The following is a 26,066-nucleotide window of genomic DNA, read 5'->3' as shown; positions in this document are numbered from 1 at the left end:
AAAAGCAGAAACCCCGCTGGTAATTGTATTGGATAGAACGTGGTACAATGATCCTTCTCCCTTTGACGTCAATATTGTTTAATATATTTGCCCTCTCAGCCTCATTCTCCTGTCCAGCGTGTGAAAATTGACCGCTTTAATCGTGAAAGGGATGAAAGAAAATTACAAGTGCCCAAGAGAAAGTGCTCAGGCCTGAACTGCACAGGTCATTTCCATTAATTCCTCGTCTCTGTATGAACAGATTAATGGACAAGTGGATGGAACCCAATTGCTTAAAATAGCCAACAGTCACAAATGATGATGAAGAGCTGCAGCACTGCAAGAGCCAAGGGATTCTACAAGCGCAGCCTTTCCGCAAATGTCATCTAAGGCAAATAAGCATTCAGACAGAGTTTTCCAAGTGGTTTTTAAAGCCATATGCCAAAAATATCCTAATATTTGTAAGGAATAAATCTTAAAGGGATAATAGACATTAAGTCTAGGCTTATCTCTTCAATTGTCTATCCATTTATTGTGCACTTTGTTACTCCTCGTAAACTGGAGTGAATTTGACTGTAGTTTTCCTCAATGAGATTAATGAGAGGAAATCCAAAAACATGACCATGACTATAAGGGTATGTTTACACATAGTGGAAATGATAGGGAATTTCCACAGCGGAAATTTTTCAGACATGTGCATATTTTATACACCTATGTAAATAGATTCATAGATTTTCTTTAACTTTGTGTTGTGATCTGCAAAACACAGATTAAATATGGATATGAAATATGTGTAGACATTGACCGAGGACCAAGTAATGGGAATAGGGGTCGAGCGGTGGAAGCAGTTAGTACAGTTAGAACTACAGAATCGCTAATAAGACCGTAAGTAGCATAATGAATATGACTAATTACACCAACCGTAAAAATTGTATGGCAACGAATGCAAGAATTCTGATCAGTAAAGTGGGTGAGCTTGAAGCAAGAATGTCTAATGAAAATTACGATATAGTGGGAATAACGGAAATATGGCTTGACGATAAGTGCGATTGGGCAGTGAATTACAGTGGGCAGTGGGTTACAATCACTTCAGAAGAGACTGTGGAAACCAGAAAGAGGGAGGGGTATGTCTGTATGTTAAATCCTACTTAATGCCGAGGCCATGAGAAGATATGGGCGGAAGAGTCGAACATGTGGAATCTCTGCGGGTAGAAATACAGGGAGGGAAAAATAACAAAATCCTGATAGGGGTTTTCTATAGGCCGCCAAAAATAAAAGAAGAAACTGAAAACTTATTACTAAGACAAATAGAAAAGGTGTCAAACCGCAATTAAGTAATTATTATGGGAGACTTTAATTATCCGGATATAATATGGGAAGACGAAACCTGCGAATCTCATAAGGGCGATGAGTTCTTAAGAGCAATTAAAGATAACTACCTTGCCTAACTTGTACGGGAGCAAACTATAGGGAGGGGCATTCTGGATTTATTATCAACCAACTTACCAGACAGAATCACAGTGTTGCAGGTTGAGGGACAATTGGGAAGTAGTGACCACAATATAGTTAATTTCTAGCTGTCATTCAATAGGAAGCCTTATTAGGGAGCAGCAAAAAAACTAAACTTTACTAATGCAAAATTTGATCAGCTCAGAATTACTCTTGGCAACTTTAAATGGGACAACGTTCTCAAAACTAACAATACAGGCAACAAATGGGAGAAGTTTAAAATACTCCTAATTACTTCCTATGAGCAGTTCATACCCCTTAAAAATAAAAGAACTACAAGTAGAAGGAAACAAATGTGGCTCGACAAGACTGTAAAAGGGGCAATAAATGAAAAAAGAAAGTGTTTAAATTGTTCAATAAAGAATATAGTGAAGAAGCACTAAATAAAATACTGGTAAAAAAAAACAACAAATTTTGTAAGGAAAAGATCAAAACTGCCAAGTAGGAGGCAGAGAGACTGATTGCCAAAGAGAGCAAGAATAACCCTAAACTATTTTTAAAATTATATAAACCGTAAAAGGGTTTGCACTGAAAGCACTGGCCCTTTAATAAGGAATGCAGGAGAAACCATAGAAGATGATGGGGGGAAAGGCGAATCTATTAAATATTTTTTTCTCAAATGTATTCATGAAGGAGATACAGGCGAAGAAAATGAACACCACGCTGAATATTACCTGTCCAACGCAGGAGGAAGTACGGAGTCAGTTAAAAAAATTAAAATTGACAAATCACTTGCACAGGTGGAATACACCTGTTACGTCTATGCGGCACACTACAGCACCACACCTCAGCTCAGACACAAGTTGGTGTCCTAATAAAACCATAACAAATCTCAAAATGTTGCATAGACCAATTACACCCCCCCAGGTAAAGATGGAAGGACACCTGTCCCTTACTAATTAGGGTAAGTGAAAAACCCCTGCCTAAAAGTGGGGTGATTGTCCCGACAAGGACAGCCCCACTGTCTTCATCTGGAACCCAGCTATCCCTAATTAGGAACCTGGAGATATGTACAAAACACAGGACACAACACTATTCACACAGACTGAACAATGAACATGACAGTTCACACCTCATATCTGGCCACCTGCACAGACATACAGAACAAGTCGCTGTTCACACCAACACACAGGGTCATGCATACCACACAGAACAGAACTGCGCATACAGCACCTGTCTGGCCACCTGCATAGACATACAAAACACGTCGCCAATACACAGGGTTATGCATACTACATAGAACAGAAACCCAATCCAGAACTGGCATACAGATAGTAAACCATACAGAAAGTCAGCCACCGTGCTGACATATAGGGAACAGTGTCAGGCATCACCCATCTGACACACACATAAGACATCAGACATCTGGAGGCCGCACCTGTAAAGGAATAGGGAGAAACCTGCGGGGTGTATGCACCTGTGCGGTCACCGTACGACACACTACTCGATGCATGCACCCCAGAATGCAGCGAGGTCTAGCAGACAAGCTGACAGAAACAGGATACAACCAGAGGCAGACTGGAACCTCTGGTTGATAACAGAAAGGAAAAGCAGACAATAGCAAGGTAAAATGGACAAGCTGCAAAAAGCAGGATACAAATGAGGCAGACAGGAAAACCCTGGCTGATAACAGCGAGGGCTAGCGGACAAGCTAACAGAAGCATGTTAAAACCAAAGGCAGACTGGCTAGTAGACTGAGGGAATGGCACAACGTACCAGGACCAGATATCAGCAGGTCAGAGTAGCTGGACTACTCAGCAGACACTGAACACAGAACAATAACACAAAGTGCAGGAACAGGACTGAACAATAATCAGCAGAACAATAATCGGCCACCCCCAGGCAGCATGAGCTGGATCTATATGAAGGCGGGAGGAGCCGATAGGTAGATAGACCTGTCAATCACCAGCACACCTCTCAGACAAATAGCAGGGTAATTAACCTGACTGAAAGCACAGGAGTTGTTAACCCTGGCTAGTCTGGACAGAACAAGGTGTGCTGGCAAAATTAACTATGGGCTGACAGGTGTAACAGAAGGTGTGCTCATGGAATCTCATAAAACTACAGATTTCAGAAGCACAACCTAACAGCACCCAAGGGTTCTAAGGGAACTAAGTGATGTGATAGACTGCTATTTCTTATATTTAAAGGGGTTGTCCCGTGAAATCAAGTGGGGTTATACACTTCTGTATGGCCATATTAATGCACTTTGTAATGTACATCGTGCATTAATTATGAGCCATACGGAAGTTATTCACTTACCTGCTCCGTTGCTAGCGTCCCCGTCGCCATGGTGCCGTCTAATTTCAGCGTCTAATCGCCCGATTAGATGCGCTTGCGCAGTCCGGTCTTCTCCCTGGTGAATGGGGCCGCTCGTGCCGGAGAGCTGGTCCTCGTAGCTCCGCCCCGTCACGTGTGCCGATTCCAGCCAATCAGGAGGCTGGAATCGGCAATGGACCGCACAGAGCCCACGGTGCACCATGGGAGAAGACCCGCGGTGCATCGTGGGTGAAGATCCCGGCGGCCATCTTGGTAAGGTAAGTAAGAAGTCGCCTATTGAATTAAAAAAAAAAACGTTTCGGCGCGGGACAACCCCTTTAAGGACACTATTGAAACCAGGGTTGTACCACTGGATTGGCGTATTGTCAATGTGGTTTCAATATACGAAAAGGGGTCTAAAAGAGAGGCTGGTAACTACAGGCCGGTAAGTCTCACTTCTATAATTGGAAAAATATTTGAGGGGTTTCTGAGAGATGCCATCCTGGAACACCTCAAGGAAAACAACGGTATAACTCTTTATCAGCATAGGTTAATGGGGGTCGATCATGTCAGACCAATTTGATCAGCTTCTACAATAAAGTGAGTTCTAGGCTGCACCTGGGAGAGTCTTTTGATTTCGTATAACTGGGTTTTTCTAAAGCATTTGACACCGTGCCGCATAATAGGTTCATAGATAAATGAAAAAGCTCAGTCTGGGTGAAAACATGTGTATTTGGGTAAAGAAATGGCTCAGAGATAGAAAGCAGAGGGTGGTATTATATGGTTTGTACTCTGATTGGGCCTTGCTAGCAGGGTGCCCCAGGGTTCAGTATTAGGCCCCATTCTGTTCAGTATATTTATCAATGACCTGATAGAGGGGCTGCACTGTAAAATATCAATATTTGCAGACGATATAAAATTATACAAGATAATGCAACGAAGGACAATATGTGGCTACAAAAGGACGTAGATAAGCTGGGGGCCTGGGGAGAAATGATGGCAAATGAAGTTCAATATTGATAAATGTAGGGTATGCACATGGGCAGGAGAAACGGATGTCGCCAATATACACTAAATCGGGTGCTAGGGAAAAGTGATATGGCAAAAGATCTGGGGGTACTAGTGGATTGTAGACTTAACTGGAGCAATCAATGCCAGTCAACTGCTGCAAAAGCAAATAAAGTCTTGGGGTGCATTAAAAGAGGTATAGGGGGGAGGGACGGGAACATTATTCTTCCACTATATAAGGCACTCGTTAGGCCCCACATGGAATACTGTGTACAGTTCTGGACACCGGTGCTTAGCAAGGATGCTGCAGTACTTGAGGGGGTTCAGAAAAGGGCAACTAAATTAATAAATGGAATGGGAGGACTGGAATACCCAGACAGGCTATCAAATTGGGATTATTCACCCTGAAAAAAAACAGTTAAGGGGCGACCAAATAACTCTGTATAAATACATTAGTGGACAATACAAGGATCTCTCTCATGATCTGTTTCTACCCAGGACTGCGATGGTAGCAAGAAAGCATCCTCTACGTCTAGAAGAAAGCAGGTTTCATCACCAGCACAGAAGGTTTTTTTTAAAAGCAGTGAGACTGTGGAACTCTCTGCCTGAGGACGTGGTGATGGCAAAATCCATAGAGTTTAAGAGAGGACTAGATGTTTTTTTTAGAGTGCAGTGCTATGATATTACAGGATATAGACATTAAATAACCAGCGGGGTTGTTGATCTGGTCTTGGAGTCAGGTAGGAACTCTCAAACGTTCACCCAGGGATTATTCTGACTGCCATTATGGACTAAAATGGCATCTGGCTTATTGGTTTTTTTTGCCTTCATCTGGATCAACAGGGGTGTGGGGGTGGAAATAGGCCGAACTAGATGGATATTGTCTTCTCTCAGCCTAACATACTACGTAACATACTATGTTATACTTGCCTAGAAAAGGCATAGCTCACATAACTCTAGTGCATGGTGGTATCAGTGCTTCTATAACATTGGGTTTAACCCCCAAAATTCCAATCAAATATGAACAGCATTTTATCATGGCTGGCTTTATGGGTCTGATCTAAAGATCTCACTTACATATATTCTGTGCCTTATATTTTTACTGCCGTTGTGTTTTTTCTTAATTATTTAGACGTGGGATAAAAAATTCAGAGGATTGTATGATTGGCAGAGAACAATCTGGAAGCTAAAACTTTCTAGTCAGACATTTTTTTTCTACATTGTAGATTCATCCTGAAGACATAAACTATTAGGGAACACATATAAGTAATAAATAAAAAAAGGATTAAAGAAATTAGAATATATTGTATATCATAGATTCATCACAGCAGCCCCCATTTGCTTTGATAACAGTTATGCACACTTCGGGCATTCTCTCCATCAGCTTCATGAGGTAGTCACCTGGAATGGTTTTCCAATAGCCTTGAAGAAGTTCTCAGAGGTGCTGAGCACTTATTGCCTGTTTTTCCTTCACACTGCGGAAAAATAGCCCAAACTAGCTCAACTGGGTTTAGGTCGGATGGTTGTGGAGGCCGTGTCATCTGAAGCAGCACTCCATCACTCTCATACTTGGTCAAATAGCCATTATGTAGCCTAGTAGTGTGTTCGGGGTCTTTGTCTTGTAGAAAAACAAATGATGGTCCCACTAAATGCAAACCAGATGGAATGTCATGCCCCTGCAGAATGCTGTTGTAGCCATGGAAAACCATTCCAGGTGACTAACCCATGAAGTTGATTGAGACAATGAAAGTGTGTGCAAAGCTGTTATCAAAAAAAGGGGGCTACTCTGAAAAATCTAAAATACAAAATATTCTGGTTTGTTTAACATTTTTGTTCACTACTTAAGGCCGAATGCAGACGTCTGGGTCGGATTCCGATTGCGAGATCCTCGCATGCGACCCTGTGCCCCTGGCACAACTGTGCAGCGTCTACTCTCTGGTCTGCGGATGTGTCGGTGGGCCTACAGCCGCACATATACAGTGCAGAGCCGTTGGGCCGGCGATGACATGGAGGCTCGCACTAGAATAGCACATGCTGAGATTTCCACCCCACGAGGGGAATATTCAGAGCTCCGGATCCCACAGTGCAAATATGCCCGTGCGCATGGGGCCTTATTGCATATGTGTCCCTTCATAGTTTCCATGTTTCAATATGAATCTACAATGTAGAGGGGAAAAAAAAAATGGAATGAGAATGTATGTCCAAACTCTTGACTGGTACTATATACAGTACTGTGTCTTCCATGCAGATAGCATTTTAGGACAGGTACTCACAGCCCAGTAGCTAAGGGGATATGGCCAACAAGTTCTGGGCTCCACCTCTTTAAGGGCTTTATGGCAGCCACAAGGCTCTTAGCCTACTGCTATGGTACCAGTATGTTTACCGTTGCAGAATATTTCTACTTTTAACCCTTTCCAATCCACTGTCTGACCTCTGAAGACATTATGATTTAAGGCTGTACAGCTCCGATGTTGGAAGATGTCCGTTGTGGTTCTCTTACTGTATATTGCCAGCCTTTCTGCTGTTGGAGCCTATCCAACGTGTCACCTCATGCAGTACTGGCTTTAGCCAGCATATAGCGCCGTTGTATAACAGCAGGAAAAGAGTAAGCCCCCTAGGAAAACCAGGATACAAAATGGATTAGAAAGGGTTAACATTGCAAAAGAAAAGCAAGAAAGGCCACGCGTTTCATGCACAAATATGCAGTGAATACGCATATATCATGCATATTTCAACAATCCCACTCACTTCAATGACCTATTTCAGTGCGTAACTTGAACCAAAATAGAACGTGCTGCGTATTTTTTCACACAACCTAAAATTGCATAAAAAATGCACACATGTGAATAACTCTTGAAATTAATGGGTTTCGTTCACTGTGTATTATGTTTGTAATAGGTGGCTTACAGGGCTAAGGGGCGATCAAATAACTATGTATACATACATTAGGGGACAATACAAGAATCTCTCCCACGATCTGTTTATACCCAGGACTTCGACGGTAGCAAGAGGGCATCCGCTACGTCTAGAAGAAAGCAGGTTTCATCACCAACACAGAAAAGGGATTCTTTACTGTAAGAGCAGTGAGACTGTGGAACGTTCTGCCTGAGGACGTGGTGATGGCAAAATCTATAGAGGAGTTTAAAAGGGGACTTGATGTTTTTCTAGAGCGGAAGGATATTATAGGTTATAAATCTTAGGTTAATTGTTAATCCGGGTTTACAGGCAGGTAGGAACTATTAGGGGTTGATCCAGGGATTAGTCTGATTGCCATTAGGGAGTCGGGAAGGAATTTTCCCCCAAATGGGCTAATTGGCTGCTGCTCTTGGGTTTTTTTGCCTTCCTCTGGATCAACAACACAGGAGGATAAACAGGCTGAACTAGATGGAGATTATTTTCATTCGGCCTTACATACTATGTTACTATTTACACCCTTGTAAATTAAACATAGTCTAATGTCTATGAGTACCTTTAGTTTTTGGGTTGTTGTCTCTCATGCCATTCGGATGACCAGGGGCTGTACTGCCCTCATGTAGATCGCTAATCCCTTCTGATGTTGCACTTGTTGTGTCTTGTAAGACACGATTGAAGGCAGTATATGACTTGTGAGCGATTACTGCTGCGTCTTGCAGGGCCACAAGGTGGCATTTTAACACTGATGCAGATAGCAGTGTTAGTACGTGAACCAATTGCTGCTGCAATAAAATCGGTCAGACCATTGCTTTGCTTGTACAGCCCAAATATCTATTCATTTCATAAGGCTCTACTTCTGGACTGGGGTAAGAAAGTCATATAAACACGGGAAGAACGTGCTGTACAGACTCCATGGAAAAGGCCCAAAATATAAAGGGTTATCAAAATAGGACTCATAAATCCAGACCTTTTATAAGTCGCTCACTGACAGCAGAGGCCTCTCTGTAGGAACAGTATGCGGACCCCATTCTATCACTCACAGATCACCCCCTTACGTCTCGAAGTATGCAGACATGTAATATTAGACCCTTCAGACTATGTCAAGGCTGATCTATTTATTTTATTTCCGTATAACAGAGACACATTCAGAATAAAGCCGTGGATACTGCATATCATCACGGTCAGCCAAAGTCTGCCTTATGGTCAAGACTGAAAACTGTATGATGGGTCATATATGTTCTATTATTTCATGAAGATCAGAGGAAGATTCAGTATCTCCACATGATTGGAATGGTAGTCACGTATTTGTTTATTATTAGGGACTCATAAGGTTATGTATACACCAAGGACACACCTCAGCACAACGTATTTGCGCCATAAATGAGTCTTTTGCGCCCTCAGGGCATGGTTTTTAGTGCACGAGGTGCAACCACACCCCTATTTAAATGGCTAATCCATCCGAGTTCCAGATGTGTTCTTTTGCCAGTGTATCTCTTTGCATATTGTGCGTGCATGTCCGTACCCCCATAGACTTCTACATGTGCCAAATACGCAAGTACGCCCGTGGGATGGAGCCCTTAGGCTGCTGCCGATAGTGCTATTGAACCCATAGAGCAAGGGGCAGCATCTCCCTACCTCATGGAATGAGCTGTCCGAATAGTTGCAATACCCATATTATAACACCAGGCAATCTAGTTATAGACAGAGTGTCTGCATAAAGAAGGCATTGACAGTGCTCCTATAACAGATCTAGCCACTGTGCCCACACAACGACGCCAGCCACATGGTCCTTATAACTGGGCTGCCCGCTGAGCCCCATAACAGATTCGAGCACAGTGCCCATATGGAGAGTCAGATTCAGTGCCCATATAACAGAGCATCTATACTGCCCCATAACAGAGTCAGCTACTTTTAGCAAAGCCAGTCACAGTGCCCCCATAACAATGCCAGTTTAGGGTAAGCTCCTACTGTGTTGTTTTGTTGTGGAATCAAATCTGCATCCCATTGACTTTAATGGGAATTTTTATATTTAGTCTTTACGTTGCGACTATTTTTTGCATGTCGATTTGAGTCGCATGCAGAAAAAAAGAAAAGACTGGTCACTCTTTGAGGAGGGCCGCGCAGTGATTTGCCCGTTCAAAAGAACCAACAGCCCATTCACATGGGTGTATTATCTGTCTGTATTTTTTACTGACTGAGGCCTCTTTCACACAAGCATTATTTTGATGTTAAGTAGGTGCGTCAAAAAATCACATCCATTAGAACTAGAGATGATCGAGCGTACTCGGTAAGGACAGATACTCGAGCAAAGATCGTCCTTACTGAGTACCTGCCTGCTCGCCTGCAAAGATTCAGGTGTGGGCGGGGGAGAACGGGAGGGAGATCTCTCTCTCTCTCTCTTTCTCCCCCTTGCTCCCTCCTGCTCATTCCCGCAACACAGCGCTCACCCACGCCGCCACCCGAATCTTTGCGGGCGAGCAGGCAGGTACTCGGTAAGGACGATACTCGCTCGAGTATCTGTCCTTACCGAGCACGCTCGCCCATCTCTAATTAGAACCAATGGTTTCCTATGGATTTCCTCAGACAAACGTTTTTTGTTCCGTGCCGGACCGCAAAATATAGGACATAAGCACATTATTTCAACGCCTGAATCTATAAGAGCCTCCGAAAAAGGAAGGTGGGGGAAGCTTAATAGAGGCTAGCGCCGCTAAACACTGACAGGTGCCTATTGTTGAGGCATTTAAAAGTCATCAAAGTAGTTCTGCCGACCGTGAGATTTCGGGGCTGCGGCGTTATTTCGCCACAACCAGCCGTGTGAATGGACTTGGTTGCGCCTACTCTTAATTGCTCATGTGATTTACTGCTCTGGTGGTTACGATTTTTTAGTGCTGCTACCTTAGCGGCAAAATAACACTTGTGTGAAAGAGCCTTCAATACGAACAGTAAATTGGTGTATTCAGACATTGTTCTTATGTGGACCGATGTGGCTCGTGATAAAAAATCGCAGCATGTTCTATTTTGGTTCATATTGATGGACCAAAATCGCCTGTGAAGTACTATGGAAGGATGAAAAAAATGCAACAAAGATGGATGCTACATGCGTGTGCGCTATGTATTTTACGCATGTTGCCAGAAGACAGCGAAATAAAAAAAGTGACAACATTTGGACCTTCTTGTGTTTTTCTTTTTGTACTCATGAAAAACGGATGACGCGCGGATGGCACATGAATGTAATAAATGCATACATGCAAAGCAAACACATGCAACATGCACATACGCAGTGAAATTGGTCCTGCTTTTCACAGACTGAAATCGCACATGCCCATGCGAATGAGCCCTTATACAGACGAGTGCCCGTGCCCGACTGTAGGGTTTACTAACCCGAACTCGGAACATCGTAGGGACCTGAGTTCATGTCTGTAAACCCTGCAGTCGGTTGGGACACTCATCGGTATAATATGCTTCATTGAATCCAGCTTAAGTCGCACAGTTTTCTGATTTTTTTTAAGCTCAACCACTTCAGTTGTTGCGTCTCTGTCCGTTGTACGTGAATCCGAGCGAACCTTCAGAATCAGAGCTCTAAAGCAGATCTAAAAAGTGTTTATACTCTCCAAATATTGTGTGTATTCACGAAGAGCGGCACGTGAAGGAAAGAGTTAAGTGTGACTCCGGAGCTCTGGATTCCGGTTTATGAATTTCTTTTTTTTCGCTTGTTGGCTGCGTCTTAAGTGGGTGGAGATCTTCAAGTCACTTGGAGAGTTTTTGCACAGTAATGACCTAACTGATTTCCCTGTGTGCTGAAAGCCTGCGAAAGCCAGTATACATGGCATTCTGTGGAAGAATGTCCCCCCACCGCCGCCGACTCAGCACCCCCAACCGGCCCCAACTGGCGTTTTACTGCCTTCTGCAGACACCACACTTTTTCCATTAGAAGGACATTGAGAAAAGGATTTGGTGACACTTTATCTTTTGTTCTTGAGCATCCTTCCCCGTGCTCGAGTAACTCTGAAATGTAGCGCTGACCTGTTAATTTTTCCAGCTGTGGTAAGTCGAATGTTTTCACTTATGGCTAATGCAAGGCTCTAACCGCAGATCGTATGTTGATACTTTGTACCTTCTCATAAATAGACAAGCCAGTGACTGAGCATTATTCTACACAAATCTCAGGCTCGTGTGCCTACTGCCTGACATTGTGCAGATAAAACATATGCTTTTTTTTTAGCCGGGATCGCTTTACACTCCTTATAGCCCAGGACACATGCAGGCTTTAAATGCTCAGAGCTCATTGTTATTTTTTTTCCAGTCGGTACAATAAAACAGATTCTCGTCACATATTTCCGCCCTGGAATCCAGGTTAAAGAGAATCTCCCTCTGCGGTGTTACGGAGGGCGGCTCAGCTGTCGCTGGGATTTGTGGCGATGCACAAAGTTATCATCATAAACCGCCTGACAGCTGGTGTATATACTGTTATTTTTAGGGAGCACTGCTGGGTGAGAGTATTGGGGTGATGGCGGACTTGTGCCAGCTGCAGGACATACGTTAACCCAGGGGGGTATTCCTTACATTTTACGACTAAGGTTTATAGCTACGGTAGTTTATTTAAGTCATGGCTTTTTAAAACCTATTGTGTCTGCTTTGGTGATAAATATTAGTGGTGCCATATATGACTACATAAAGCCTGACAGTCTGGTTGCTAGGCATAAACAGCCTAGCAACCTCAGGCAGCTGGTGCCTAGCAACCAGGCTCTGGTTACTCAACTTTTTAGTTAAAGGCTGACTTGCCACCTACAGGGGTTGGTTTATCAGAGACAACCCCCATTCAGTCGCTGCGGACCCCTCACTCAGAACCCCCGGGGAAACAGCCTTTTTTGCCAGGGCTTGTGAATAGGGGCCCACCAGAACGGGAGCCATATTCATCAGCGTTGGCCCATAGATGTATGCACTAAGGTCAGGTTCACACAGCAGATTTTTCCCTAAATTAGATCCACCGTGGAATTGGGGTTGACCCTTGGATTTCTGCCGTGGATTTGCATTTTAAAATGGCGCAGGTCTGCACGAAGATTTAGATGTATTCATTAGGGCGAATCTATGTGTATGGCTACCCGGCGCAAAAGTGGCAAGAATCAAGTCAATTCTCTTTTTTCCTCGATATAGTTTTCAAATCTGTGCCATATTAATTATTCCGTGGATTCTCATCGCAAGTAACAGGATATGAAAAACGTGTAGATCCAGGTGCAGATTCTGGCATGGAATCCGTGCGCGCATTTCATTGTGCGCCTGGAGCGTGTGGATTTAGTTGATTTCCACTTTGGAAATAGTTTCACCACGTCTTATACGTGCGTTGCAGATTTTGGCCGCAGAATTTCCTCACATGTTGGAACTCACCGCAGAAGTTTTTACGTGAATTCCACCTCTGAAAACGGCGTCAAATTCTGCATCTTTCTGACTTGGATTCGCATGCGGATTTAGCCCTTTCGATGGGCAAAATCCATATGCTGAAGTCCAATGCTGTAGATTGAGTTTTCGCGTCACTGTGCGATTTTCACACATGCTCTCTGTGCATTGCAAGATACGCAGAAATCAGGGGGGGGAAACTCATTTAAATGTGCGATTTGTGAGAAGAAGCGGTGCAAGAAGAAAAATTGCAGCATTCTTCACTATGGGAGCAGAAAACAAATGTTGTTTTAGGTTCCTACAGGGAATAAAGGGCGATTTTTATATACGCATGAGAATGGCAAGTAAAGCGATGCGAGTGCAATGCGTTTTTTTCCCCCCGCAAAATGCATTGCACTCGCATAACGGTGACTGTCCACGGATGGATTTGTACTGCGTTTCCTGCGGCGTAAATCCGCGTTGGAATTCCGCAGCTATTAGGTTCTATTGAACCTAAAAGCTTTCTGCCTGCCAATGCTCACATGTGGAATTCTATCACGGGGAAAAACTGTGGCATGTTCTATTTTCCACGGATTTACGTCGCGTGAGGTCTCTATTAATATATCGTTAATGGAGACTGCGGAAATCCGCGATCACTCGCAGGCACTTATTTGTTTTTAATCCAGCGGCGTAAATCTGCGGGCATATCCTGTGCCGCTCGTGGGCATGAGCCCTGAAGGTTGCAAATGCGATCGATATATCGCACTCTCCTGTGTAAATGCATCCTCAAAAAATGGGGTTTCACCTTTTCACATGGCGTTTCACATTTTCCATGTAGGATTCCGCACGTGGATTTTCACATTTTCAGGGTCGGCAACCGCGTCAGAAATCTGTGAATTTTGTTGTGCTTTTTAGAGGCAGAACTCACGGGGAAAATTTCCCAGTGAATCTCGCCTCTGAACATATGCAGTCCTCAGTGAGATCCTCAACACAAATCTGCCGCAGTAATTAGGCTTGCAGGTGTTTTTGCTGCAGCGGTAGATTTTGCGGTGCATTTTCAAGTCCCATTGAAATCTAATCTAATTGGACATGTGGGCAGTGATCGTCTCCTTGGGGGGGCAATTACACAATTTGAACTATGCAATGCTGTCTATTGCAGATTATCTTTGGTGTTTAAAACATAATTAGACTGTAAGTATGGCCGGTCTCACACAGGCGTATGCTTACCGCGTATTATGCTTGCTCTGTGCACCCGTGTAATAGGCGGTAACTCACAGGCAATCAATTACATTGACTTACGCAGTTCCGCTTGCATTAGTGTGTCGGAATTGTATAATACACAAGCACAAAAAAGAACGCAGCATGTTCGATTTTTCCGTGTATATACCTGAGATAGAGCCCATTGTTCTCTGTAGGCACGTATGCACACGCAGCCCATATGCAATTACATTACGGGAAATATAAATGTAAAAAAAAAAAACACAGCGTGCGTGAGTACGCTGTCATGCACAGTACACTTTTGCTGCCATATGCGGCATTGCGCTGCGACACGGCCGACTGCACAGCTGTAAAAACATTGTGGGACCCCCGCAGTGTTTTACGCTTACGGCTGTGTAAGCCCGGCCTATAGATTTTCACTGTTCTAATTTTCAGTTCTTCCCATCTCTGCTATTTGTCATTGAATGGAAATATATGCAAAGGGAGAAAATCTTATAGACCAAACAGTAGAGAATGTAACGCAATGCTGTTGCATTTAGCTGAATGAGGCTGAGATACAATTCCAGACATGGCCCGTAGATGAGAGTGGCGTCGTTTCTTATAAATGGCGCGTCCTTTTTTTCTAATCTAATATGACCCACTCAAGGAAAACGTCATATCTCTCGTCCCTTCCTAGTTTTGGCCTTTGATTTGGGGACCTTTCACACGGGCGGAATTAGCCTGCAAGACTCAGAGCAGCGTGCAATAAATTCTGCACCAAGATCTGCAGGGCTATCTGCTTATTTTTTGCCTACTTTTGGGCAGAATCGACAATGGCTGCAATCCCTTATCAAAATCTGCAGTTAGATCTGCAGATTTTGGTACGGAATCCAACAGCGGCAGCTTTAGCTACATCTTGCGTTGTGTCCTGGTGGAATAATATCTGACGCCAGCTGCACACGAACATTTTACGGGCATGCGACCTGCATCTACGGACCTGAACTCAAAGCATCATATTGCGCCTACAATACGCTCGTATGACACCAGCAGTCAACCGAAAATAATGGCATTTTTGAAGCCTTTTTTTCTCATTATTCTCTGGCTTAAAAAGTGTTGAAATAATAAACACCATTATTATACACAAGCAAATGTAATAAAAACTTTTTCTCTCCACAATGGAATGAATTGCGGTATTTAATTATGTTGAATTTCGCATATTTAAAAACGAGCCATAATTATGCAACGCTTTAATTAATTCTGTTTTTGTTCTAAGATCATTTAACTAGAAAGTTGAGACTAATTTATCGTTCCTGGTACACAAGCCTTTGTCAATTCGTTAGTTGATTAATGTGCTTTTGTATTTGCATGTTCTCCAGTGCAGTGAAAACAAAAAAAAAATACTTTGTCTTGAAGTTGTGAAGTTTTTCCTTCTCGGCTTGTGGCTGCCCTTCTAGGGTATTCTCGTTGGAACAGCTGTGCCTATCAATTTAGCTAAGTGTGTGATTAAAAAGACAGGCGGAAAAACATTGCATGAGAGGCTGTCAAACACTGACACAATTTCTCAGCAGATTTTGAGACTTGTCTTTCCAAATAACCGATGCAATGGGAAGGGATAAGAAGCCTCTGAAGCCAATGACGACTGGGAAGTTGGAGTCATGTGTTTGCTATTTGATTATTTTAATGCCTATTTGATCAGGGGGCGTTGGACTTGGTTGAGCACTCCATGAGGCTTTTGTTGAATGTTAACAAGTAATAGGGATCATCAATGTTTAACAAGTAATAGGGATCATCGATGTCTGTACATTTGCAGAAGGCTGAGCTGCTGATGACCACGATTTGTGATGGATCCCAACAGTCACCGATGGACTCCATTGACTTTAATGGAATCCGTCAAGGTTCCGATTTTACTGTAAGAATTACACTACAGACTGCTCTGTTAAACATATTGGAAAACTTGCCAGAAATCCCGACGGACCCAATTAAAGTCAATGGAGTCAGTCAATGACTGCTTGAATCCGTCTTATGACAAATACATCACAACATCATGACATTCAAACAGAAGCCATGATGCTGTGCGGAACAGGGCCTAAGGCTTCAATCTGACGGTAAATTTAATCTTTTGAGTCAAATGTCAATGTTAAAAAGTACCTGCTCTAATGAAAAACCTCTCTTAGAGGGGATAAATTAGAGAGCTGTGTGTAATTTAAAGGGGTTGTGCCAACATGCATAGTCCCTTCCAGAAATCAAGACCCAGTGCAAACCGTGACCACCCCAGATCCTGCTTTCTGCGCCCCCATCAAATAGATGATATTGCCAGGGGAAACTCATGCCTGAGACGTTTAGGGGAAATGTAGTGTTATAGGGCGGGCGTTCGCATAAATGGTCATCTATTAATTACAAAAACGGCATATGGTCTTCCCAAATGGAGGCTCTTCTTACAAACGGTTCTCCGTTCGAGCTATAGAGGCGGTCTTGAGTGGAGTACCTCTCTCTAAGATGTTCATGTGCCCTAATAGGGCATATGAACAAAGGTTGTCATCTTGGTACAACCCCTTTTAAGAGGTAAGTACTACGGGGTTATACACCAGTAGTCAAGGGGTCCCAGGACTTGCATTTGTCACTGACCTCTTCCTTCCCCTCCCACCACTGCAAAGCCAGGTTTATTATGGGGGCACGTTTGCAAACTGCTTACGGTGAGCAATTTTGATCAAAATTCGAATTAATTGAAGCTTTTGAGGTTACTTTGTTGAATGTCCATTCAGCCCCCTTGCTACAAGCTGTGCTGAATTGGATGCACCCATTGCCATACCTGTATATAGTGAAAAACGAACAGCCATATACTCTGTTAGAACTATTTTACAACCACCGCCGTGCAGTTATATTCCATATATAGATGCAAACTTTTCTTTTGCAGCACATCAGTAAGAATCAGGGGGCCGACAGTTCTTGGTGTGCCAGGCTAACAATTCTCGGGTCTCTAGTTATGCACCACATGGAGTGCTGAAAGATTTTTCCATTGGACTTGGCGATAGACGAGAGGAAGGACCATAGCTTGCAGAGTAAAGCACACAGTAGCCTGCACATTCTGGAGGCCCTGCTTTCGGCTCCATGTCTTCAGACATGGCTTACATGGTAATGTTTGAGATTTCAAAATGTCTTTCATGTGCTATTGTCTGTATATGGAACTAGGAGCAGGGCATGCAGGATCTCAGTGCAAATAGCTGCATATTAAGTGTAGAGGAACTCATGATATAAACTAAATCCATCCTACTACAATAAACATTCCCAATTCCCCTGCAGATGGACATCATCTCTGCACCATATGCACCATTACAGTTGCTACTTACTTCTTTATTACACTAGCAAAACTATTAACGTTCTAAAATCTTTAGTTTTTGTGATGAGCTTTAGACCATTATGAGTGGGAGTAAGGTCAGCGATCACAATGTTTCAGTCTTGATTAATTGGTTTACATGGATTACAAACATTGTAACCCGGAGCCTTGGATTTTACTCCAATCCTCTACTACTCCTGTTGCTCCTCCTCCCCTCTCACAGCATGCAGCTCATACAATCAGAAACAGAGCCTGCAGTATCATCCCCATTTACCCCCATTTCCTGTCTACTCCCCTCTCTCTTTAATTAATATGACACTAAAGACAAGCCTTTTAATAGCCAAGGAGGTTTCAGAATCTAGAGAGCCTATAGACTGCTGCAGTGCAGACTGTTGGAAGGTAAGGAACATGCCAGTTTCACCTTACAAGGGTATTCCCATCTTAGACTTTTGTGGCATATCCATACAACTGGCACCTAGCCTCTCGAACCTGCCCCTTTCTCCAGAGTGGAGACTCCTGCCTTGACTGAATTATGATCGCCTCCTAGTGAGCTGTTTGCCATTTTTTCATTGGAATTTGTTTCTTCCTGCCCCACCTGTTCAGGGAATTTCTGGCTGCCGCACCCAAGTAGGGTATGACTGGATGAATAGGTGAAGGGTTACTTGAACAAGCATGGTTTCCTGACTTCCATGTTTTCCAATTTGCTCTGCAACTTTTCCAATAATCTCCTGCCCAAACCCCGCAGCCACCTGCCTCCTAGGCAGGCAGGTTGAGGGTTGGAGGACACCCATTCTGTAGATACATATGTAATGTTATGCATTTATACTGTATGTACTAGTACTAAAATATTAACTTATTAGGACCAAGCACCATAATTTTACGACACTTGACCCTGGGCTTTAATCCTGGCCAATAATAAAAATACAGTGTGGGATTAAAGCCCTTGCTCCTGCACTGTTGCAAGAGCAGGTCGGGTCTTTGGCTGTTTGTCACAGCCAAGGACCCAGAGGGGAAGGCAAAAACTGTTTTTAACCTTCTCTCTTGCAGGATAGATAGAGCTCAATGAGCACTATATAGTGAATAGAGAAAGCGAAGGTGTCACTTTTACTATTCGATCCGGCGATTACGTGACCGCTGGGAGCTCCCCGCTACAGCAGAGCTACAGAGTCCTGGCAGACCCAAATCAGCTCTGTTAAAGGAGATGTCTCGAGGAAGCAGTTAAATTTTTTTTTTGCCCAGTCCCCCCCATTAAGCATACATTACTAAGCCCCCCTGTAAATGACATTTCTAGCTGGTTCGTACTTATCGTTCCAGCGTTTCAGCAACTTATAAAAGTTTCCTCAAGATGGCCGCCGGCTCTTTCCCCGTCGCTCGCTGCAGCCCGATGTGCGCGCTCCCGAGACGCCGCCAGCTGTGTCTCCATGGCAACCGGACGCATCGCAGCCGCCGACCAGACGCCCCGCAGCCGCCGACCAGACGCCCACCGCCAGGCAGCAGGTAACCGGCGCTAGCCCCCGGCTCCCCAGCGCTAGACCCTCAGTCCAGGTGAAGGCCCCGGAGCCCAGCGCTAGGTTCCGGAGCCCAGCGCTAGTTCCCCCGGCCTAGCGGCAGCCCCCCCCCGGCCTAGCGACAGCCCCCCCATCGCAGCGGCAGCCCCCCCATCGCAGCGGCAGCCCCCCCCGGCCTAGCGACAGCCCCCCCATCGCAGCGGCAGCCCCCCCCGGCCTAGCGCTAGTTCCCCCATCACAGCGGCAGCCCCCCCCGGCGCAGCGGCAGCCCCCCCCGGCGCAGCGACAGCCCCCCCCCCGGCGCAGCAGCAGCCACCCCCCGGTGCAGCGACAGCCCCCCCGGCGCAGCCCGGCGCAGCGGCAGCCCCCCCCCCCCCCCCCCCCCCCCAACAAATCACTTACCTGGGAGGCTTCTCGGGGCTGCTGGGCTGGGCTGGGCTTCTCCGCTGGGCAGCTCCACTTTCTGCACCTTCCTCTAACAGAGGAAGGTACAGAATGGCCGCTGCAGCGCGCTCCCGATCAGTGACAGCTCGTCTGCGCATGCGCAGAAGAGCTGTAGCGGGGAGCACACTGAAGCGGCTCGTGCTGAATGGAGAAGACCGGACTGCGCAAGCGCGTCTAAAAAAGCAAGCTGCCAGCGAATTTAGACGGAACCATGGAGACGAGGACGCCAGCAACGGAGCAGGTAAGTGAATAACTTCTGTATGGCTCATATTTAATGCACAATGTACATTACAAAGTGCATTAATATGGCCATACGGAAGTGTATAACCCCACTTGGTTTCGCGAGACCACCCCTTTAATGACTACAGTCATTACAGGGTGATATTTTCCTCTGTAACTGGGGCTCCTATGGATGCCCCAGCTACAGTGGAAAAGTGTGAAATAAAAAAAATGACCATGTGAATGACTCCCAAATATCTTATGACGTCAGAGGGAACATAGAAGTTTAAAAATATAGTTACAAAAATAAGTAAAAAAAATTACAGAATTAAATGGAAAAAAAAAATTATTTTAGTGTTAATATATTAATTTAAAAAATAAAATATGCATTTAAAAAAAATTGTTATTTTAGTTTTTTACCCTAATAAAATTAAAAAGCAGAAAAAACATTCAGTGAAAAAATATATATACAAAATAGCCCTATATGTCACTGGGAAAAACATGCTGCAAAAATTATTTTGGAAGCTGAAGAAAAAAAATAGGACAGTAAAGCCACCACATGGGCAAAATTCCTAAAAAGTGTCTGGTCCTTAAGGTACGTAAGGAGTTAAAGTGACTGGTATACATTAAAAGGGTCGTCTCATGTAGACCAGCCCTGTCCTTATGTCCAGTTAGACACACACATGTCCATATCACAAGACCAGAGTAATGGAGAGTAATGGAGATACGGACAAGCGGCCTAGTTAATAACTAACTGTGTGCAATAATAGTAAAGAATTTCCAATGACTATTTTGTCTTAATTACCCAAGATAGATGCTGCATATTCAAGCAAACCCATCGAATTACTTATCAGCAGTTTGACAACCAGAACACCTCTTAATGGAAGTATTAAAGTTATTCCCTTAGAGCTTTAAGTTAATAGGCATTCTCATCAAGATTTTTCATGCATGAAAAACTTTTAAGACTTTCTAACTTTCCAATTTTTAATTTTTTCTTTTGTAAATGAACTCGTCTTATTTCAGTGGGGACTTTTCTCAGTAGTTTTACAGATATCTGCCTTAGTTGCATAAATTTGGCCATTTTCATATCTGAACGCTTAGTTAACACAGTTATCTTCGTTTGCTGGCATCCATAGAATAGCTGGGGACAGAAGTGCATGTGCCAGAAAGTCTGGTGGGCCTGAGAATATCAACATACTTTCCCGAGCTTCAAAACTGTTCTTGGGCAGCCTACCAGCTCTGCTTTTAATCAGCCTTGTTAAAGCAGTACTGAGCCCTCAGCATATGGCCGTAGTATTATACTATTTACTTCTAGGGATAGGAAAACCCCTTTTTGGGTCCCATGAAGTGTTTAAAGTTTTATTGCTATATAGACTACAATGTACTGTAAATTCCCACTGAAGTACCAATACTACACTGAATTGCCACTTTATTAGAAATACCTGACCTTTCATAATTGGAGCTTCCCTGTATGGAAATTAAACCCGTGACCCCGGAGTGTAGCATTAAATCACATGACAAGTTTTCCGTGGATCAATTTCAGTGTGAAACCACATTATATGGGAAAATCGAATAATCTCAGTGACTTCGAATTAAATCAGGTCGTCAGTGCTAGACTAGTCGTGGCCAGGATTTTGTATAGTGCCAACCCTGTGGGGTTTTCTTGTGCAGCAGTGTCAAGAGTATATGGTAAATGGTGTGATGTAGGAAAACATCCAATGAAAGGGGATCCTGTGGATGTAACAATTCTTTGGTTAAAGGGGTCAGAGGAGGAGGTCAAGAATTCTTGTGACTAACAAGTGATGCATAGTAATGGAAATTGCAGCGAAATACAGTGCTGGTGCGCTAACTAGCTTGGCAGCACTGGCGTAATTATAGGGGATGTGGTTGCACCTGGGCCTAGGAGCCTTAGGAGGCCCATAATGTCTCTCTTCTCCATATAGGAAGCCCAGTACTATGAATAAAGCATTATAGTTTGGGGGCCCTGTTACAGGCTTTGCATTGGGGCCCGGGAGCGTTAAGAGCGTTACGCCTCTGCGTTAAGAGGTGAAGAGAAGTTGGGGTGCCCCAAGATAAACTTTTGCACCCGAACCCATGAGCATTTAGCTACGCCCCTGCTAGCAGAATGCACATCCTGTAGTTCCTTAGTACGGATGGGCTTTAACAGCAGACAACCAGTTCCAGTGTCTTTGTGATATGAAACAGGCGAGACTCCAAGGGCAAAACAGTACAAAAAATGTGATCACTGAGCAGCGGAAAAACATCACCTGGTCAGGTGAATCCAGATTCCTGTTGTCCCGTGCTGATGGGAGGTCAGAATTTGGCTCAAGCACCATGAATTGATCACCCCTTGCTGTCAGCTGGTCAGAACATGCCAGTACCTCATTCTTAGGGTCTTTTTACTTGGAATGATTATCGTTCAAATTGTATAAAAATTACTTTCAATTGGATGATGAATGATAATTTGTTCGCTTATCATGCGTAGTTCATTTTATGCAGGCATTAAAAATCATCTCTGATCGTTTCGGTCATTCTGTGTTAAAGGCGATCATTCAGTCATTCACCAACCTTTCCCAGGTAACTTCAGCCTACCCTGAGAGACCAACAATGGACTGAATGAGCTGTGACTCAGTTGCTCGTTCCGATGATTAATTACTCATTGTTAAAAGACCCAAACTTGTGGCAACAACCAGAAGCTCTCCTGTCCGCATGGGCCAATACTTCTGAAGAATGATTTCAACACCTAGTGAAATCTATGACGAATTTCTGCGGTTCTGAAGGCCAAAAGTGGTTCAAGGCGCTACTAGATCGGTGTCATCTATAGGTTCTCCTGTATCTCAATCTATGACCATAATCTGGCCACATCCTACCATGCATGTTACAGCTGTGGGACTTGGGAGCACCCCCATCCACAGTTCTATTGAACCAAACTTAGTTCAAGGTAGAGTTTTGGATATTTTACTGTGAACGCGAACGTATTGTCACAGCGTATTCCGATTGCTGAACCAATCTGCCATAAGCTCCCATGTTGCCTATTCGACATTTCGCGCAAAATCCGTGCGCAATGAAGATCGCAGCATGTTCTATTTTGGCACATATTATGCACACTTACACACCAAGATAGTGCATGGCAATCGGCAGCCTGCAAGTATGCAATGTCATTGTGTACTTGCTACATGCCGCGTGACTGTCACACGCAACAAATTACGCCTGTGTGAAGCCACCCTAAGGGTACTTGTAGATAGACACAGCTGTGAATTGTCCACTGAATTATTGACATGTCTGTCTGGAAGCACAATATAATTTATTCATGAAATGTTTTCCCCAGTGATTCAGGTCTTCTTGCTTAAGCTACTGACTTCAGTCTAAAGATTTCGATCTCCGATCCTCGCCCGCTCTGTGCAAATTTACTCTAGCTAGCCTCTGAAGAGCCCTGCCTACTAATGCAATATTAGACATGGTCAACAACTCACTAGATGTTGGGTTACTGTATATGTGCAACGGTCTTGAAAAAGTCTGTAGACTCTTTCTCATGGCTGGTACTGGAGGTGGAATTGAGAGCTTTCAAGTCATGGGAAAGAAAGGGCATCATTAGTAAATAAGGTTGCATCATCATGACCGGCCAAACAATCTTTGTGGCTTAGACCGTATAAACAATGCATGGATGGAGCTGATAGTTATCTCATTGGGTTCTTGGTTATCAAAACGTTTGATAGCCTTGATGATGACGCCATTGGAGATGCATTGCGTTCTATTTACCAAGTTTATCTCTTTCCATCATTTTTATGCACTTACTCATCCAACACAGGTCTGAGTAAACCTCAGTCTGACACAAAGAGAAAATGACTCCCTTCAACACCTGTAACCTCAAAGACAGAAAGCCGCAAGAAAAGTGTTCTCGCTTGTTGCAGAAACTAGAATTTCATATGGTGCATGTAGCGGAAGAATGTTCTATCCCGAAGGCTCAAAGCGTTTCAGCTTTGTGATCCGAGTTATGTTTTCCAAATTTCCTCTGTTAAATATTGATGCCTAACAAATGTTACCGCTGTTTAAATAATTCCTATTCTCCAAGGGTCCTCGTGCATGGGAGGAATTATAGAGGAACTAATCCTAGGAAAGGACTTTTGCTATGTTTTGGGGTAGGATGCATTTTTAAAGGTAGAACTTTTTGGTTTAACTCCTTTCCTGTAGATACGGGTTACTTCTTTTAACTAACTCGTCCCAGCAACAAAGTGGCATTGGGGTAAAAAGTAGAACTTTTTAGACCTCTAAGGTATACAATACTTACTCATTGACACACAATGGTCGTAAGAGGAGTTTTACCACCATTGGAAGTGATGGCATATTGCTGCTACTTCCAGAATGTCCACCAAGCCTTAAAATGAAGGGACTGCAGCATGGAGGCTTCTTTGCACAGCGGCACTCCAGAATTGCAACAGAACACATTCCCAGGCATGGAGCTGTGTTTCGGTTCTCTGCACATCAGATGGCTGTCAACATCAATATGCAGAAGAAAATCTGACATTTGTCAGTGTACCTTAAAAGAGTGGTTTCACACGTGGCGGAATATTCTGCCATTACCAGAAGTCATACTAAAAGTCTTGAGGATCACAACCTGCAGCAAAATCAATTGTGAAGGTGAGGAATATTTTATACTCAGTGCCTAACTCTTAAGGCCCTTTTACATGGGAGGATTATCGTTAGGAGTTGTTCAAATCCCCGCTCTCCCATGGGAGTTTGAATGATACTCGTCCCGTATAAATGCATGCAGAGACTGAGCGAGAGTAGTTCAGTTGTTCGTTCGGCTTCAGCATGCAGAAACCTGAACAACTAGCTGTTCAGTGTAAACAGCAGTTGGTCACTTCTGAATGACTGCCTGCTAGCAGTGGGTGGAGGCAGGGGGGGGGGAGCAGCTCCCTGGCCACCCCACTTCCATGCTGACCGTGCTCTGAGCAATCCAGCGATTCTCGTTCCTGTGTAACAGCATAGGACAAGCATCACTGTACCGTGCTGTCAGGCATTGTTTGCCCAACAGTTCAGCTGACCCTTGCATCTATGCAGTGGTTGTGCCACGCGAGGATTACTCCCGTTACATGTGACTAATCAGTGGCATTTCCCGGTGAAATCTACAAGAACAGCGAACATGTTTATTCTCTCAGATTTTTTTTCTGCGCAGATTTTTCCCAATGCATTTGAATGGAACTAAATAAATCCCATTGACTTGATAGGGGATAACTTGCTGGTCGTGGGGGTTTCACTGCTGCAACCCCTGCTAGTCTCGAACGGAGGTCCCGTGTGTCCTCCTCTATGTCGGGTTACTGTACACCATCGCAGTGAGGAGGAGACCGAATGGAGCGCTGGTCATACAAGCACACTAGTGCTCCATCCACTGTCAATGGGACTACAGAGATACCCGAGGGGCACTCACTCAGCTATTTCCGCCAGCCCCATTGGCATAAATGGCGCTCACACCACACATGCTTGGCCAAAGCTCCATTCTCAGTGATGTGACTGCAAGGGACCCCCGCAGTGACGGCAAAGTGGGACACAGTAACCCCATTCTTGAAATCGATGGGGGCTTCACTGATAGGATATCCCTTGTGGATAGGGGATAACTTGCAATTTTGGTACAAACCCTTGAATTCTATGCATTTCATCTACTTTGGAGACATACTTCTATATGGATGTTGATGCTGTGGCTATAAATGAAGGCCTTTCTTCGTATTCATGACTGAGGTTGCTGTTGATTACCGCATATGTTGCCACCTAATTGACAGAAGAGCGCCCACAGCTGACACTTTAAACCGCGTGCCAACAAAGCTCTTTTCTATGCGCCATTGTTATGTAGTCAGCCCATTCAGCCACAAATTGACTCCTTGCTTTACTTGGGAGCACTGAGGGATAGCTTTATAATGGTGATACCAGCTGTCCTGGAGAAAGCAGATTTCCAGGCCAAACAAAAAGTTACAACCTATACGGACAAATAAGTGTTCAGCCTGTGCAGCGGGTTGGAGACACACAAGCCATTGTACATGATCACAACGCCGCGCCGGTGACTCGCTTTGTCTCCGCACATCATAACAAGCTGCTCCTAAAGCAAAGTGTGCAAATCAGAAGATAAATTCACATGTTGTTATGGGGCCAAACATTTCTCATCTTGTTAAATTAACTCTTGCAGAGGCAGCCATGCCTTCGTCGATAACCTCTCGTCGCGGTCTTGGAAGTATTCTGCGGACATGACTTGAGGGAGAAGCCTATTTAAAGCATCATATCCTACAGGCTAAAAACTATTAGATATTCTGGCAGAGTTCTGCAGTTATATA

General features: G+C 44.1%; 1 protein-coding gene across 3 annotated transcripts in view; it reads left to right on the top strand.

Annotated features, from left to right (window-relative positions):
* PRICKLE2 (prickle planar cell polarity protein 2) overlaps nt 1-26,066 on the top strand; it is a 267,456-nt gene that overhangs the window by 124,356 nt on the left and 117,034 nt on the right. Inside the window, exon 1 of one of the 3 annotated variants that reach the window (XM_066596644.1) lies at nt 11,519-11,712. The exons of the other annotated variants lie outside the window; for them this stretch is intronic. The gene's annotated coding sequence lies outside the window, so the exon portion shown is untranslated. Of the gene's footprint in view, nt 1-11,518; nt 11,713-26,066 lie in introns of those variants that run through there. 3 annotated transcript variants of the gene reach the window in all.

This window comes from Eleutherodactylus coqui, chromosome 3 (assembly GCF_035609145.1).
Source record: "Eleutherodactylus coqui strain aEleCoq1 chromosome 3, aEleCoq1.hap1, whole genome shotgun sequence".
Lineage (NCBI taxonomy): Eukaryota > Metazoa > Chordata > Amphibia > Anura > Eleutherodactylidae > Eleutherodactylus > Eleutherodactylus coqui.
This window is presented reverse-complemented; position numbering and strand designations above follow the sequence as displayed.